General features: G+C 42.2%; 1 protein-coding gene across 3 annotated transcripts in view; it reads right to left on the reverse strand.

Moving 5' to 3' along the window:
* The window catches only part of TENM2 (teneurin transmembrane protein 2), an 851,854-nt gene that overhangs the window by 64,127 nt on the left and 769,009 nt on the right, over positions 1-18,718 (reverse strand). The gene's annotated exons all lie outside the window — the stretch shown is intronic.

The following is an 18,718-nucleotide window of genomic DNA, read 5'->3' on the forward strand; positions in this document are numbered from 1 at the left end:
AAAGACTTAACTTTTTGTTAATGAATTCGCCCATTTATTTGCCTATTGTTAATGATGCATATGCATTATTACAGATTAAATGCTTTGATCTAGCCCTACTGCACAACAGCAGAATTTTAAAATATTAACTTGTGCACTTGTGTATTTTGAATTTCTGGAGCAATTAGTTATTTTTTCCTTTTGATCACAGTTTCCTTATTACAAGGCCTAAAAAGTGCACAGCAGAGATAGTGATATCTTCTTCCAGGTGGGCTGCCGACACATTTGTGACCTCTCACTGTTCCTTTCTCTTCTCTTCTGAGTGATATTTCTGATTACAAGTGGTACAGAAAAGCCATAATGACCCTCAAGAATTGCTTTTACATACCTGTCTGCCCTCGGATACTGAGAGAGACAATGATGCTCCAACAATATTCTCGCAAGGTGCTCTCACAAAAATTATTCCCCTTATTCTATGATAAATTGTTCCTTGGCCATGTTGACTATTGGCTCTTGATTATGACTTCCTCGCCATGTTCAGGTTAAGGCCTGGCAGGACCCCTTCTTCTGCTACAGCCCCTTTCTGCCAACTAGGCATCTCAGTAGAATTAACTTTTGCACTACGACAGAATTCCACATCACTGGAATTTACATCACTTTGCCTTTATACCAATCATCCAATTTCTGTGCTTATGTGTGTTGGCACAGAATTTTGCCATGTACGGTGAAACTACAATGGATGACTGTGGGCAAGGAAAGAGCTGCAAGGACCTTACAATTTTGTCATGGAAGATTTACTGCCCTAGAACACATATATAACAACAAAGTCCTGTATTGACACGTAGAAGAAAAATGTTGGTTGACAGAAGGTTGAAAGAAGACAAGAAGAAGATTGTTTTCCTTATCCAGGGCTTGATAGAGAGCTCCTAGGTCACTCCTGGCTCTGACTCAGACAAAACAATTTTCCTTTCTTAGATTCAAGATTAGTTAACAAACTCAAGTGTGTGCATGTGTATAAAATGTCTATATGGCACACATATATAGTTATTGGTTAGTTAGAATAAGGTTTAGGGCCAAATTCTCTGCCAGTGGAAATGGGCAGAACTCTAGTGAAATGTATTGGGTGTATCTCAGCTTGAACAGGACAAGAGTGGTAGCAGCTGAAAAGAGGAAGCATCTAGAGAAGCACCTGGGGCCTGTGTCTTCTGGCTCTATTGAGGGAGTTTGCCCTTTGCCAAAATAGTTTTCATGCAGTCTCAATGCTTTACTAGCTCTACCCCTTTTCCTTGATTCTCAGATAGCGGTCTTTTCCATCTATGCCTAACCAAGAGCTTATCTTATGGTCATCTATGCCTTTGCCACCAAAAGTCTGGATTACTGCAATACATTGTGCCTATGGCTTCCCTTGGAAACATCAGCCAGCACAGAATGATGCTCTGTGTCCTAACTGGGGAAGCCTGCTATGCGCATATTACACCTATCCTCTACACTCTGCCCTTACTACTTGTAGTTTTCACTTCCACATAAAATTCAAGATGTTTGTTATGTTTAAACCCCTATATGGTCTGTGACCAGCCTACTTGAGAAAAGGAAATTATAGCAACGAGTTTGTTGAGATAAGTGATTCAGATCAATATTCTCTATAAGTATTCACGCACTCTGTGTGCCTAGGACCAGATATTATTCAATAGCAGTGTCCATTGGTACACACCTGCACAACACACCTCCTCAGATTGTGAACTGAGGGCACAAGTGGTGGCAGAGATTGCCTCAGTTCCTACTCTACCACGAATCATGTGAGGATCCACAGCATGGGGGAAACAGGCTGGGTTTTGAATACCTATAGGGACCACACATTTTGAAGAACTCCAGTTACTATTAGGTAAGTAACTTCCCTTTCCTCCAGTGCTGGTCCTATGGGTGTTCACTATGGACAATTCCAAAGCACTCTATATTTAAGAGGAGGGTTTGAGAAGATATCTGGCACCACAGTTGGCAGCACTGCTGAACCAAAGTGTATGGGGAGATTTCAGCAAACCAGTAAAGTGCCTGAAACCATTATTGCTTATTGATAAAAGCAGCCAAGTCAGCAGGCTGTAAATTGGCCATGAAGCAGCCTCAGCTTAACTAAGGCAGGAGGGGAGGGGTTTGGGGTGACACAGAAAGGGCAGCTTGACCCTGCGTCCTTCCTGATAAGAATTGTGTTGACGTTGCTAATACATGCATTTTAGAAGCGCAGGATGTGCCCTCAGGAATGTCTATTAGGGCCTCAAGGCTGCAAACTCTGGGAAAAACCCATACCCGGTTAATCAATAATCAGAAGGAAACTTCTTGCTTGACCACTGAAACTGTCTGCTTAACAAGTTTTCTTTAAGGGACTTGTATTACTAATGTATAAATAAGGGGAAAAAGTTTGAGGTAGTTGGACTGTTCTGGACTCTCCTTCTGGATGCATTGGCAGATGGAAGTTTGGCCAATGGAAGCCTGTCGCTGTGTCACTCAAGAGCCACACTCAGCTTCGGTAATTATCGAGGGTTGGGGGTGTTTTCCTAACCTGTTGCGGACATGTGTAACTGCTTGAGACTAAGTAAAGTTTAGCTTTAAATGAAAGCACTCATGTGTTGTCCTGTTTGTGCCAGCCATCTATTGGTGGGATGGCTGTGTCCCCCCGATTCATTTCCTGACACCACCTCACACAGAGTAAAAGTTACCAAGAGCTTTGGATTGAAAGGACCCTGGGTAACAAAAGAATGCATCATCTGCTGATTTTTGAGTTAGGGCACAGTGCCTGGTTAATGTTTGGACTGAACTCCAAGTAGCTGCTCTGCAGATTTCATAAAAAAGGACACCTTGCAGTGATGCCATGATGCAGCTTGTGCTCTAGTTGAGTGAGGTTTGATGCCACATAGAGGAGTTTCTGCAAGCTGATAACATAGGAGAATTCAGCCCAAGACCCACTTCGAGAGTCTCAGAGAAGAGATGGCATCACCCTTCAGTCTCTCAGCAAATAAAATGAACAGCTGAGGAGGTCTTTGAACTGGTTTTGTCTGATCCAAGTCAAAAGCAAGGGCCTTTCGAATATCTACAGAGAGTAATCTCCTGCCATCTCTAGTGTTGGAGGTTTGATTCAAATGGAAGTCTGATGGGACCTTGAGACTTAGGATGTAGTTGAAGGGATACCTTGTCTCTGTGAAAGCAGATCTACCATGAGGGCACAAAACACACCTACCCTCCCAGCTGAAGTAGCTGAAGTAACTGCTGTCAAGAATGTCACCTTCATCAATAAATACAGGAAAGAGCTGGAAGCCAAGGGTGGCCTCAGAAGTGCTGCTTGTTCTAAGTTCAGATTTCAGGAGATGTAGGTCGAGATACTGGAAGGAAAGTTCTGACAATGCCTATAAGGAATCAGGCTGTCACGGGTGAGTGAAAACAAAATAGCTCTCTCTAGGAGGGTGAAGTGCATTGATCGTTACAAGATGCGCTCTCTATGAGCGGCTCAAAATCCCAGTGCCTTTAGGGAGAGGAGATCAACAGGGACATTCAGACTCTTCTGGAGAGAGGTAATGTTTATGGCACGCCAGGATGTGGGAGAGGCCATGTGCAGGTCCAGGGTGAACCAAAACTGGCAAGGCCACCATATACCATTAGAATTACTGTGCTCTGGATCTTCTGGAGGCATGAAGAGGATAGGAGGGAAGGCATACAATAATGGTTCTGACCATGGATATAGGAAGGCATCCCCCCTGGAGTCATGACCCTGGCTGGAGTGAGAGCATAAGCTCAGCATTTATTTTCTTAGATGGCAAAAAGGATCCAGGATGAAAATCCTTGAAGAGTGGTCCTTGTTGAAATTCTTACTGAGCTTGTCTGCCAGGGAATTCATGACTCCTGCAATATGTGCTGCTGAAAGAGTGATGTTGTGCTGGATGCACCAGTTCAATAGGTGGATCACATCCCTGCACGGTGGTGGGGACCTTGCTCTTCCTTGCTTGTTTATATAGTAACCATCAGTCGTGTCTGACCTGATCTGGATGTGACTGAATGATGGGTAGGAAGCATCTGCACCCCTTGCTGACAGCCTGTAGCTCTAGCAGGTTGATATGTGTTGTGGTTTCTTTGAGATCTCTTCCATTTGGTTCTCCAAGAATTCAGTCCAACTCCAGTCTCATCTCTCAGGTTCCTTCATTAGGGATACAATGAAGCTACACTAAGTCGATCAGACTCACACATGGAGGTGATTATAGGGTGTACCACACATTTAAAGTTACACAGAAACCCTCTTCCTTTATACACATTTACACATCACATTGACTATCCACTGTATCACATGTTTTTGCAGTTGGCTTAGTTATTTTGTAGAAACCAATCCCTGTACAGCATGCTCTGTCAATGCACTGTTCATGTACAATTTTTCTCTCTATCTCATTTTTACATTCCTGACTTATCTGATCTACTGTTCTCTTGTCCATTGTAAATGGTTTCCTGGGTGTTCTCCCTTACCTTAATGAGCACAGACATTCTGTTTTCAGCCTGCTGATCTATTTACCGACCTGTTCTTGACTCCCACAAAATGAGGCCTCCCCTTATGTCCAATTACTCATGTCAGCCATGCCTACAATATGGAGTGTGGATTCCTGAGGGATCCATAAGCCTTGGGCTATGCGATCATCCAGATGTGTTCCCCAATCCAGAAGAGATGTGTTGGCAATGAGTGTGACGGCTGCAGTGGATTTGGGCATTGAGATCCCCCAAGGCTAGAAACCTGTACAGTGGTAAGCATGCTTTGGCCATGGTTCTGTCCAGGGCTGCTCCAATAAACTCTGTAGTCTATGTAGGTGTTAAAGCAGACTTTCCTGGATAGATCAAGTAGAGTGGTCATTGCTATCTGTACTTTTTGATGGGACCCGCCCTTGTGCAGCCAGTCACTGAGGTAGGGAAATATGTGACAGCCAAGCTTGCAGAATTGGGCTGCCACCACTGCTATGAATTTTTGAAACTACCCCAATTCCAGAGGGCCTGTTGATAGCTCAAAGGCGAGTATCTAGTACTGGAAGTGGTCTATGATCACTATAAAGACCAATTGTATATTGAGGTGGGAAATGTACATCTTTCAGATCGAGAGCCACAAATCAGTTGTTCATTCAGTGATGGGATTATGACATCCAGTGTAAACATTCTGAATCTTGTGTGGCAAATAAGACATTCAATTAGCAGAGGGCTAGGACTGGCCTGCAACCCCCACCCCTCACCTTCTTCTGAAGTAGGAAGTACCTGGAGTAAAATCCCTTCCCTCTGTATTCAGGAAGTCCAGACTATATGGCTCCTAGCTGGATCAAGGAGTTCACTTCCAGTATGAGAATCCTCTTGCGAGAGGGGTGTCTGAAGGAGGATTGCGAGGGGGTGGGTGTGTGTGCACTGGGAGGTGGGGTGGACAGGAATGCAATGGAATAGTCAGTCGAAATAATGTCTAAGATCCATTTGTCCAAAGTTAAGGTGTACCATCATAGAAGGAAATGGGCTAGGGACTGCCAAACAGGGATGAAGGTGGTGACAAAACAACTGGTTGGCTCTTGAGCCAACAAAATGCCTTTTTAGAAGGCTGAGAAGTCTGGAGGGAAGATAGTGGGAGTGTTCCAGAGAGTATTTAATGAACAAGCATTGGTTGTTGAACTTCAGCATCCACCACCTGTCCATTAAACTCTGTCTGGAATACTCCGACACCAGCATCAACTTCTTGGACACCACAATCAACTTCAAAAATGGTACCCTACAGACAATATACAAGAAACCCTCAGAGCACCACACCTACCTTCATGGGTCCTACATATGCTTATCTTAGCACATGGCATTCCCTTATTCAGTGCAATAAATGCCCCAATAGCAACTATGTGGGGGAAAACAGACAATCACTATACTCTCAAATGAACTCACATAGGAAAATACCTACTAGTGAACGCTTTTCACAAAGCAATCATTCTATATCTGACCTATCAGTCCTCATCCTCAAAGGAAACCTGCACAACACTTTCAAAAGATGAGCCTGGAAGCTTAAATACTGGATTTATGGCTTATTACAACAGTTTATAACCCACTAAACTCCCCCCAATTGCTCCCCCACCACTTTCCTCCATCTTGTATTTGGCAGTGACACTCTTATTAAGTTTCCCATCCTAAGGAAAAGCTCTGTGTAAGCTCAAAAGCTTGTCTCTCTCACCAAAAGAAGTTGTCCAATAAAAGCTATTACTTCACCTACCTTTTCTCTCTACAAATCCATAAGACTTAAAACTAAGTAGCTAAAAGAAACAAAAATGAATATTTACAATTAGTTACAGGTAAATGTTGAGTGGAAGAAGAGAATGCAGACACACAAGGTTTCCATCTCAAACCACAAGCAGAAGAGGAACTGAAGATGTGGCTAGTCTGTGTTCATACTTATGCCCTAGGCTCACAGCACAAGGAGGCATAGCATGCAGGTGCAGGCCAATGGACACTGCTATTGAAGAATTTCCTGTCCCAGCAGCTTAGAGTGCATGGACACCTACCGTGAATACCCACAGGGCCAGCACTTAGAAGTACTATCTCTCTCCTCTATGCCCAACTGCTAAAATCAACAGGATACTTCCTGCTATCTGTTTCCAGAATAAAACTTTGTAAAGCCAGGCTTTGGTGACCTTCAGAGTATAGTCCCAGGAGGATTTCTTCAGTTACGGTGTTTTGCTAAATATTTCTAAAAAAGGTGAGGGAGAGAAGGATGCAGTTACTAAGAGTCCTGAAGGCAGAAGTCTCTTTGAGTACTGTAAGGGAAAATTATGTAGTAATATGCCAAAGTGAATGGGGCCATTATAGTGAAAGATGGAAAAGACCTGTCAGATTATCAGAAGACATGTCCTTTTCCCTGGCAATGCAGGATTATTTCCTACAGTATATTTTTCTAGTGTAAACCCCATGGAATAGTGTGACCCTCTCCCCAAGGAGACTATTCCACAGACTTAAATTTCTCACTTTCACTAAGTTTTACCTTCAGATTCAGCCTACATGTTCATTTTCATAACAAGAACCTGTTACTACTAATTATACACACATGAATCGTGCTAAATAATTCCCCACCATCCTTGATGTTAACATATATCAAACTTTTACAGACTGGCACTTCCCCCATTAGCTGGTGGTTAACCAAGCTGAAGAAATGTTTGTACACAATTACATGGATTTATATGATTCCATTTTAAGCCCTGACAAAGGCCTGCTATGGACTAGTCAGAATGCTCTGAGAACTGCAAACCTAACTCAGAGGACAGGCTATATTTCAGAAGAGTGTAAGCCATAACCTATGGTAAGGAGCAGTATGGCCCCAAGAAGAGCCCCTCCAGGTACAATGTTTCTTGGAGTGCAGGAAAAGCTCCCTCAGCAAGCGGTTAGCTCTGCTGGTCAGTGTGTAGCAGGTGGGGTCACTGAGCAATACCTTCTTTGCCTACTTTGAAGATTTTAGTTCTGATGATGGCAATAGATTCACAGGGTTCATGAACTCAGAGGAAAGCAATGTCTATTATTGTGACAAGGAGCAAAAGGTGGAGGGAGGAAGAGAAGGTTGGGGAGGTACTACTTGAATACTTTTAAATGTGTGCCCTCTAACTTAATCATGCTTCTGACCCAACTATGTCCACAGCACCTGAGTCATGTTTGAGAACCCTGGAAGACATGTTGAGCTCTCACCCGAAATTAACACTCCAAACCCACACCCCCTTGGAGCACGGGAGACCCAGAGAGCTCATAAACTTGGCTATAACCAAAACAAACCTTTAAAAAAAAACATGTGCACTCAACTGCAACTTGTGCCTGGGCACCAGGGGTACTGTACCTGTGCAAGCTTTGGCACCTGTAGGCATTAATTTCCCTGCCTTGGTTTCCCCCATCACTTGCATTAGTATAATAATACATAGATATCTACCCCACAGGGCTACTGTGAGGATCAGTTAGTTACTGTTTAGCAAGATGCTTCAAAGATGCCACATGCCCGAGTCACTTTATTAAGTTTAAACACACACACACAAGTGCGCACACACAGATTCATTCACTCTTGCTAAACTTTTTTAAAAGCCAGCTTTGACAGAGATGCCACACTGAAGTTTGTTAAAAGTTTGCACAATATTTCTCCCCCAAAACTATCAATAACAGATTTCAAGTATTCAGTACATCAGATAGTCTAAATATGACTATGTGTGCTATGTCCATTGTATTGACTCTGGGGAGTCTTTCTGTTCCCAGAGTATTGTGGGTATATGTATTGAGAACCTCATAAAATCTTTTGTCTGTGCTGAATTAGAGACCCCTGCTGAGGCAATGCTTGTTGAGGCAAGCTAAATTACATGATTTGCTTTTGTGCTGTGAAATACTTGTATTATCTTAAATGTCACGAGCCTGATGCAGTATCAAATCACAGGATTCATAGTTCTCTAAAAGCAAAGCTTGTCCAAATGCTTATTTCAGCAGGTCAAGTTTCTTTCTTTCTTTCTTTAATTTCAGAAATGACGTTTTCTAAGCAAACTCAAATACACAACCTTTCAATAGGTCAAATACATTGCCCAGAACATTGTATTGTTCCATAAATTCATTTCATCCTTGAACTGAAGAAAACCTCACACTGGAACAGATAACTCACTTTCTCTTGTTCACTATCTTTAGTCTATTGTGCCAAGCAGAATTAGCACTGACTGCTTTTCATAGTGAGTGTTACAGCTGTACAATAACATACTGAAGGACAAAATATGCCCTCTGAGAAGTGCACGACTCTCTGTGAAGCCCACTGGAATGGTGTATGCATGTATCCAGGGGCAGAAGTTTGCCTGAGTCACTAAACTAGAACTAACTTGGAAAGGGATTTATAAAAGAAAAGAAGTAGAAAAAACTCCTGGTTTGTCCAGCAAACAGTGTGGATTCAATTCCATTGTATTCTACTTAACATTTATACTCCATCTGTTGTGATTTGGGTTGGGTTTTTTTTCAATGCCTTTGGAGAATTAAGCTTTTGGACGAAGTGTGTTCCGTGAGGAAATATAACCAGTGGTAGGGCACAGTCAGTTTTGGAGTTTACCTGATTACTCATATTCTCTGCACCCTTATTCCAATCCAAAGCAAATTTAGCATAAAAGTCTAATGGATTCAAAAGCTCGGTTTGTAAAGAAGACAGCAGAAGGCAACAAGTTGGGGTGATTCCCTCATTTGGAACTCACTTCTTGGCCAGCCGGTCAGAGGCAGAATCTAGCCAGCTCTGAGGCTTTATGTAAGCCCCTCTTCTCACTCCTATAATATTTTGCTTTTCATTTGATTCATTGATTTTATTTTGTCCATTTTGTTTTTTCCTCTCTGCAATGGCAGCGCTTAAGTACCTTGGCAGTAAGAGCTATAAAAAGAAGTAAAATAAATATAAAAGGATATGGAAAGTTAAGGGTTAAATTATGGTTCCAAGAGACGGTCAAATACTTGGGGGCATAGCCTAGAACGTAGCATGTAAGTTGTGGTTGAGGGAACAGTTATGCTGGTATAATGCCTCTAGGAGGCTGGGGATGGTGGTGGAAATGGGAGCCCACTGTAAAGCAGTACTTTCTACAGCTGAGGACCATGTTTAGTATGCTCTCCTTAGCATTCCTCTCCCTTGGTTAGAGGTGATCCCCCTTGCTAGAAATGGAGTATAGCTAGCAGTGCTAGATACCCTTCCACTCAGCACAGAGTGCAGGGAATACAAGCATTGTGGCTGCTTCCTGCATGGGTGCAGAGGAAGAAAGGCGCTACCTCTATTCTCACATATCTTGCTCACCCACTCAGGACAGCCACAATTTGGCATCGTAGAAGAAAAGCTCTGGTGGGCTTAGACATACAAACCAGCATGAGACTTCTGCAAGCAATATGACAAAAAAGAAGACTAAAGGCAAGAATGCAGATCCAGGTAAGGGCAGTTTTGGGGAAGGGAGAGAAGAGAAGATCTTGGGGATAGCAGCCCTGGGAAGGAGAGAACCTCTGGAAAAAATAAGAGCTGATTTTGGCTCAGACAGGAGAGAGTTCTCACTTACAAGGCTGTGTGATACCAAAGTTTTTAGAGTTTAGTGGACAGTCAGCAGTCATGGTGGGCCTCAAAGCTAACTTGACCCTCACTGCTCCACTGATCCCTGCCAACTGCACTGGGACATTTGCAGACTACAGAGAGCAGAGCACAATGAAAACATATCCATTTTCTCACCCAGGCATTAGTGGATATTTACCATTTGAGAGCACTCTTCATACAACATTTGCTATTTATTTATTCATCATTTTATGGGTACCAAATAATAATCATCATAAAAAAAATCCCAACAAACCAGCATAGAAGTGACTGAAACAACAAAGAGGCTAAAGAGCTGTTATAGTATTTTGTACTTACACAAGTTTTTGAATTTTACAAGCACTTTACAGACATTAGCAAAATAATCCTCACTGTCTTCTTGTGTGGTACATACACATTATTATCCTCATCTAACAAACAGGGAAACTAAGCTAAGGCCAGCACTTTCAAACTTGGGTTCCTAAATCCTCAGGTGTTCATATAATGCCTGGAGTTTACAAAGAGTAAAATCCCAAACTCTCCAGAGACCATTCAAATTTTTGAAGTATCACAAGGCAAAGGAAAACAGACAAGAATGCTCTGCTCTGCTCTGTTTTAGAGTCCCTGGGAGGAAGCCTCCCAGCCTGGGTTGACTGAGTTGGGCTAGCAGGGCTTGCGCTAGTGCTCTAAAAACAGATGTGCAGATAGTACTTTGAAGTTGCAGCTCAGGCTGGAGCTTGGGCTCTGAAGCCTATGGAGCAGGGTGGGGCCTGAACTCCAGCCTGAGCTACAACTTTTGAAGTACTGTCTACACAGCTATTTTTGGAGCACTAGCATGAGCTCTGCTTCCCCAAGTCTGTCAGTCTGGGCTTGAGCTTGCTCCAAAACATTGTGTTGACATACCCAAAGCAAGTCAGCAGCAAGACTGGGAACAGAAACCAGAAGTCCTGACTCCCAGTCCCCCAATATAATCACTAAACAATGCTCAGTACTGCTTCCATGCAAGTCCTAGGAAAGCACTGAGTGACTGTTTTGTGGGCTTGGAATAATTCCTGCAGAAAATTGGTACCAAAAAACAAAAATTAATTTTGGCAGAATGATGGACAAATTTTCCACTTCACTCATGTCCTCTGCACCACCTGAGTTCCCTAAAACAAAGGTGAATTTGACCCAGAATGAATAAATGTAGAAACATACACAGAAAATATTTTTGTCTCAATATTTGAAATGCCAGATTCTAGGATGAAAATGGGCACTGTTTTTTTCAGAGAATGCCTTATTGTGGAAAGTCTTGATCTAGAAAATGAGAGGTTGTAGCATTTTGTGGCAAGGGTAATGCACGTCAAGGAAGTTAACAACACTTCACCTGCCTGCATTTTGACAAGGCTACCATAGCTTGTCTCATATTGGGAACCAGTTGCTTTGGAGAAAAAGAGGGTGAGTTTTGTCTTCCACTACATTGACAATTTTGCTTCTAGGTCAGGGATTGGCAACCTTTCGTCTGCAGCCCGCCAGGGTAAGCCCCTTGGTGGGCAGGCCGGTTTGTTTACCTGCCACATCCGCAGGTTTGGCCGATTGTGGCTCCCATTGGCCCACACCACTTCCTGCAGCCCTCATTGGCCAGGAGCGGCAAACCGTAGCCAGTGGGAGCCACAATCGGCTGAAACCTGCGGACACAGCAGGTAAACAAACCGGCCCGGCCCGCCAGAGGGCTTACCCTAGTGGGCCGCAGGCCAAAGGTTGCTGATCCCTATTCTAAGTGCTCTGTAACAAGACATACACAGTTCATGTAGACTGTACTGATACACTATAACCACTCCTGAATTTAGAAGGATCCTAATTATCAAAAGTTTAAAAAATTGAAGAGGAAAGACACCACTGAATGGGCTCACATACAGTCCAACTTCTCACAGAACAGAGGAAGTCCAAAAGAAAAATCAATTTAAAAATAAATGCATCTTTCTGCCATCCCTGAAATTTTGTTTCTAATACCTAAACCTCCTACGTATTATCTTCCATAACTATAATTCCCTTACAAAAGATACTTAATAACTATTAAACTACTCAGGGCTTGATTAACAAGAGGATTAAATTTAAAAGTGGCCACAATGAGTGTTTTAATGGACTTCAAACATCTTTTTTTAAAGATACTCAAAAGCACCACAATTTAAAAAGATTTAAAAAAGGGAGTTGGTCCCAGGAAAATCCTATCTGTTAACAGGCTTCTTCCTCAAAAAAACCCAAAACCCTGCCTTTGAAACATTTTTGACAAAGCTATCTGAGCATCACTGCAGATCCGAACATGATCAGAGTAAACACCTGATTAAGCACATGTCTGAACTTGATCCATGACTAGTCAGGATAAGAATAGAAATATTTCCCAAAGCTACACTTGGAGTCTGTAGAAAAGCACTTACAGTCCTTGAAAAGAAATACTGCTGAGAGACTTAGACCCTCCCTGGATCCCTGCTGCACTCGTGTGATTAAGGACCAGAGAATTCCCATACTGATTGCAGGATATGGCAGTAAACCAGCAACAATCATGCACAACTTCCAATGAGACAAGGACCAATGTGCAACTTCTGGGAATAACACGCTTCACGGACAACTGAATTTAGTCTCAAAAAGTTTAGGGAAACATGAGGTATAATCTTTTGCAGTTTGATTCTTCTCCTTCTTGGAAAAAAATTAGAGCTCATGTTATGACTTAAATAGATTATAAAACAAAGGGAAAAATTCTGGTCCCAATGGAGTCATTGGCAAAACTCCTACTGACATCAGTGACGTAGATTTGGCCCAACAACTTTAGATGTGACAAGAAAATCCAGTCTAGATAAGGATGTGGATCTATCTAATAGCCATTCTACAGAGAGCCTGGTGCATTACAGTTTAATATCTTTCTCATGAGCAGCTGGGTATACCTCATTCTAGAAGTTAGACATAAGAACACAAAATAAAAGGAACACATGTACTGAGAGAAATCATCAGGCACTGGACATAGAAGAAAAACCCATGGAAAAATTACTAAATAATCCTGTAGATTACATAAAATGTGTTATATTAAAAGCACCAAGCTTGCATGAGAAACATTTAATAGGCAAGAACAGGGCTTGATTAACCTTTTGTGGGCCCTAGCACCAAACATATTTGTGGGCCCCCATGTAGTTGTTTTGGGCTCCGAGTGTGGGCCTGGTGTGGCAGTGCCATTGGTGCCATAGTATACCTGGTACTGAATCTCAGAGACGTTTTTCATTTTGATCACATACCTCAGAGACGTTTTTCATTTTGATCACATATGAATTGCCATACGCAGTTCCCTCAGCCCCCAGTTTTTCTCATTAAGCTGTATATCCATGTTGGTTTACCAGTGTCCACAGTGAGCAATAATTTCACAGTGATCAGAGGAAACTGCCCATAGATTTATTTCCTTCCTCATTCTTTACATCTTCTATAGCCATGTCTCCAGTACCACCCTATGTCACTAGTCATTGTATGTGGTTCTGGTCTCAGCTCAATAAAGTTTCACAGCCAGCAGATACCGGATCAATTCTGACAAATCCCTCCCTCAGCACTCATCCTGCCATTTGAGCAAGCCACTTGCAAACTCCATTTCCCCAAAGTGAGGACTTAGTCCCTGGGAACCTGAAGTCACCAGCCTTTCTCCCTCTGCTCCCAACTATATGCGAGTCTACTACTTGGTCACCACCACCTCTTCCCATGCTTGTTTCCCTTCTGCCTTGGACGTGCTCCCTAGCCAGCTGGGGCTATTCTCCCCCTGCAAGCCTGATCTGCTTCCTCTTTCCTCTGCTCCCCTCAACATTCCTTTCCTACAGGTGACCTATGTTCTTCAAGGTTAACTCCAGTTTCTTTATCCGCTTCTAGCTTAATGTACCCCAGTAGTCAGAGAGCCACCGGCAGCTTCTCTGGCTACAGCCAATTGCCAGAGGCCAGCCTTAGATAGCTGCAGCTACTAGTCAAGGAAGGAGTGGCAATTCCAAGGCTGAGCATGCTTGAACCTTGCAATGGCGGCACTAGGGTTTCTAAATCCTCAGCGCTGGCCCTAGGCAGCTGCAGACTCTGGAGTTAGGAGTGTCCCTCCTCCAGGCCATGGCTTTAAGTACCTGAGATGCCCATCACCTGCAGCAGAGGCCACCAATTCCCACACACCCCTCAACTAGCACATAGTCCTGCAGAAAGTGCAGCCTGAATGATTTTGGAGGTTGTAGTGTCAGGAGGTTCCCATTCCTGAGCAGCAGCTCTGCAAGAAGCTCACATGGACCCCCTTCGCTCTGGGACCAGGATTCTGTGAAGACAGTGGAGTTACCCTGTGTATAACCAGTTCTGTCCAAAGCCTGTTGAAGTAAGTGGGAGTCTTTTAATTGTCCTTAATGGGCTGCATATAAAATCAAAGGACCCCATTCTAGACTCTACGAGCAAAGTGCATTCTATGCTGCACTGGTTTACTATTGTAACAGGAAGGTCTCACATTACCTAGTGAATAAGCAACACCTCCTACAGCACCTAACTTTTTCTGAGAGGCCTTCTGCCCAATTACTAAATGTAAATCTGCTTATTTTACCAGACCTGAAAATATTAGGTAGTATGGTTACAAAAGCAATGCACTTCTGAATTCAGTAGGAATTTTGGGTGTGCACAGAACACAGATGGGACTGGTACCCCCATGGTTACAGAACTGCAGTCAAGTGGAACAATTTTTAGCTTGTGTGATTGGAAGATATCTGATCCATATTATAAGACTGTTCTACATAAATGAGGAAAAGTTGACGTGCCTTTTTTATTCTTTTCTTCCACTCTTCATTTCTGTGGGGAATTTGCCAATGCAATATCACTGTCTTCTTTTTAAAAAATGGCTGTTGAAAATAGCAATTCCAGTCCTAGCTAGCACTGGGAAGACCCCATCATTTGTTGCTCAATTTTATCCTACTTTTTCTACAGCAAAGTACAGTGGATCAGTATATTTGATTTGGGAGAAATGAAGTAACAGCTGCCCAAATTGAGCTTGAGCACTCCTGAATTTTGAGGGTGTTCAAATCTGGAAGGCAGGTGCTAGATTCCCTTTCTGAATATTGGCTAAATCTGGAAAGGAAAAGTCAATTTCTGCTTCCATAGCTCAGAAGTGGAAAACCTTCTACGTGCCTGGTACTGTACCTAAAGCTGCCCAGGTCCTCTAGTAGAGCCTCTCATCTCATATTTTTCATTTTAACTTCTTCTGGTGGAGTCCACATACTTCCCTGGCTAGGCTTCAGACAGAGAGGTGCCCTGTCCATTCATTCCACCCAGTTCCTTCTTTGGGGGCTGCCAGGCGAGGTCACACCAGCATCTCTCATCCAGGCTGGGGAAGTCTTCTGAGGATGATTTCTGGGCCAAAGCTTTCTATTCCTTGGACATACTTGTTCCCCATTCACACTTCCCTGCTCCAGGGCAGGGCTGGCTCTCTAGGTAGGGAGCTGGCCAAGAAACTACAGCTCCCAGGGCCCCATGGGTTGTCAGCTCCCATGCTTGACCCCAGTGCTCCGAGGCTCCACTTGTGCAGCGCAGCAAGAGGGGAGAAAGTGAGTGTTATGGGCCCCCTTCTGAGCTTGGGCCTGGCACTTTGGCACCATGGTAAATCCGGTACTGGGTACTGAGATTGGTGTGATCACATTTTAAAAAGCTGAAGGATGATCAGGAGCGAGACTACTATAAACTTATAGTCACATTGAGTTGAGAGTACAGGATAGTAAAAAAGTTGTGGGAGCTCGCATATAGGGCTTATAAATACACAGCTAGATGGATAGATAGATGAATGGGTGCGTGTGTATGAAGGAGGCTTAGTGAGCGGATGATGAGCATTGTATAACAACACAAATAGAAGTGGATAAGTGGATGGATTCTGAGTGGATGGATGGATCTCCTCAAGCCTTTGTAGGAAAAAATCCTCTAGAATTTAATAAGGATGAACCCAATAGACAGCAAGAATGATCTATTGGTTAAGGCACTGGACTGGGACTCAGGAGACCTAGGTTCAATTCCTGGCTTTGCCATCAACTCACTAGGTGACCTTGGACAGGTTATGTAGTGCAGATTTTCAAAAATACTCAGCTAGCTTTTCCAAAGTGCTCAGTACTTGCAATCAGGACCAGTTTTTCCAAAGAATCCAATCCCCATTTAGGCACTAAATGAAACGGCCAGAATTTCAAAACTGCACAGTAGCCAGCACCCACGATGCAGAGCAATTTTGAAAATCTAGCTAAATTCTTTTGAAAATTCTGGCCCCAATTGTGGGTGCTGAATCCTTCTGATAATTATAAACTCAATCTTTCTAGCCCTCTGTTCTCCATCTGTAAAAAGGGGAAACTATTTCTTTTTTCTCACCCTCTGTCTTTCTTGCCTATATGGACTATAATCTCTTTGTGACAGGGATTGACTCTTGCTGTCTCAGTGTCTAGTGCAATAGTGCCTGGATCTTGGCTGGAACTTTTACAATATTACTGCAACATATAAATAATAATAAAAATAATAATAATAGACTCCTACAGAAATGTAATATGGTTCTATAGAGATTACTCTATATACAAACAGAATGTAATAGACTTATATCCTTATAAATTTAACTATCCTATAAAATTCTATCTAAGGGAAATAATTATTACATTCTATAAGATGGTAAAAAAAACACATAGAAAGGTTGTAATTTTAAAATCTGTTCTATAGGATTTTTCTATACAGGCTAGATCGTGTTTGAGAACACAAAAGCAGATCCCTCCTCTCTAAACAACACTTTGCACATTTCCATCAGCTTATAGTAGATGACATAGAGCATTTATTATCAATTACAACTGGCGACACATGGAACAAAATACAATGCTAGAAAATATTTGTACAGATTGAGTGTGCATGGGAGTGTTCAGAGGCCAGATGGTCTGTAAGTCTCATAAACCTCACATTTCCCACATGCAGAGGCAGTCTGCACCCTTTCCCCTTTGGCTATGAATAAGATGAACTAACAATCACACTTCTTGCAAGTGATGATTAATATTATATTCCTGTCATTTCACATATGAATTTTATATATTCTTTAACTTTAATGCTCTCTGTGAGCAAAGTCTTTGAGGCTTGTAATTCTTAAATTGGGGTGATCAGTTGAATGGTCTCACAAGAGCCAAAGGATTTTTCCCCCCACTTGCATGTCTGTTTTAGATGTGTAATATATCCTAGGTTAAACAAGTAAGTAAACAAAGACAGTGAAATCATTCTCCCTACTAATTTTTAAAATTTCTTATTCCATTATTACTATCATTGCTTTCAAAAATCACTTTTTGTTTTGGGGAGAATTTCTAATTTTGCATTGATAGTTATCAATGTTGGCATAAACAACTAGTTCATTTTTAAATTTATTATGTTAAGTCACACAGTAGTATTACATAAAGTAGGTATTTTTATCTGTATGGTCATATGGCAAGAGCTATTTACTAGAGATAGACCTGAACTGTGAAGTTTTGCAGTGTTCAGATCCATAAGGTTTATTTGGTCCTTACAGAGTAAGGTAACAGCTGCCAAGTTGAGATTCAGATCCCAAATTTGACAACAACATTTGAGGGGTGTTCATATCTGGGTATGTGAGTGCAGAATTTGGCTCTACTTGCTAGAATTTCAAAAGAGGTCTTCGCATTCTGGGTTAAGTGATTTTGAAAACCTTTCCCCAGCACTGAGCATGTGGAAATCTGACCCTGAGCTCTTCAGAAGAGATGGACCTGAGGGATTATAAATGCTGTTCAGTGTTTGGTTAACATTACTGAACAAAACCCTTCCTTTTTGGATTTGGGGGTTTAAAACAATTTCTGTAAGCCTTAAATATTATATAAGAATAGGACACTCATCTTAAAGGCAATGTCATTGCTGAAGCAATCATCCAAAGAATAAAGAGTCTCCCCGAAGTTTTGGGAAATACCACAACCAAAATATTCTCTGCAGCTACTGCTCCAGAAGAAATACTTCATCAGTACACAACAGATGTGCTCTTTAAAATAAATGAGGTCCTACCAAAAGTAGTAGACTGAAGAAAAGAAGCTACATGAAATATTTGGTTTTGATGAATGTCAGAAGAAAAGGAGAGAGCTGAAAATCTTCTATGGCCAGCAATCAAAAGAAGTGTAGGGAACAAGATGAGAAAGTTACTTCAGGAAAAACAAGACAGTTTCCGAGGATCCTTGTTTATTTAGCCTATGTGCTGCACCACAAATCTCAGCACTTAGAGATCTTTTCTCCCCTTTCCCATGGATGACTCAGTGTATTTGTCAGGAGACTAGACATCCACATTGTACAGCTTGTAGGAACTTCTCTGCTCTAAATTCTATAAGATTTACAATGGAAGTTTCTACAATGAAAGTTTCCAAAAACAAGATGTACTGCAGTCTTCCCTGAAAACCATGTTGGACCAAATTCTGAGGTCCATAATCATAATTTACTTAATGTCAGTTTGCCTGGGTAAGGACAGAGTGAAAACCGAATAAAGACACCCGGATGTAAAAACAGATAGGTTTGTTCAGCACAGCTGATCCAGTCCTTTACAGCTCTTCATGTGGGCAGTGAAATATGACACAGTGAGCTATGACGACTTATGTGCTTTTTGGATATGAGGACATGACCTTGGGTTCTGGTACA

The sequence above is a fragment of the Chelonoidis abingdonii genome, chromosome 7, assembly GCF_003597395.2.
Source record: "Chelonoidis abingdonii isolate Lonesome George chromosome 7, CheloAbing_2.0, whole genome shotgun sequence".
Classification (NCBI taxonomy): Eukaryota; Metazoa; Chordata; order Testudines; family Testudinidae; genus Chelonoidis; species Chelonoidis abingdonii.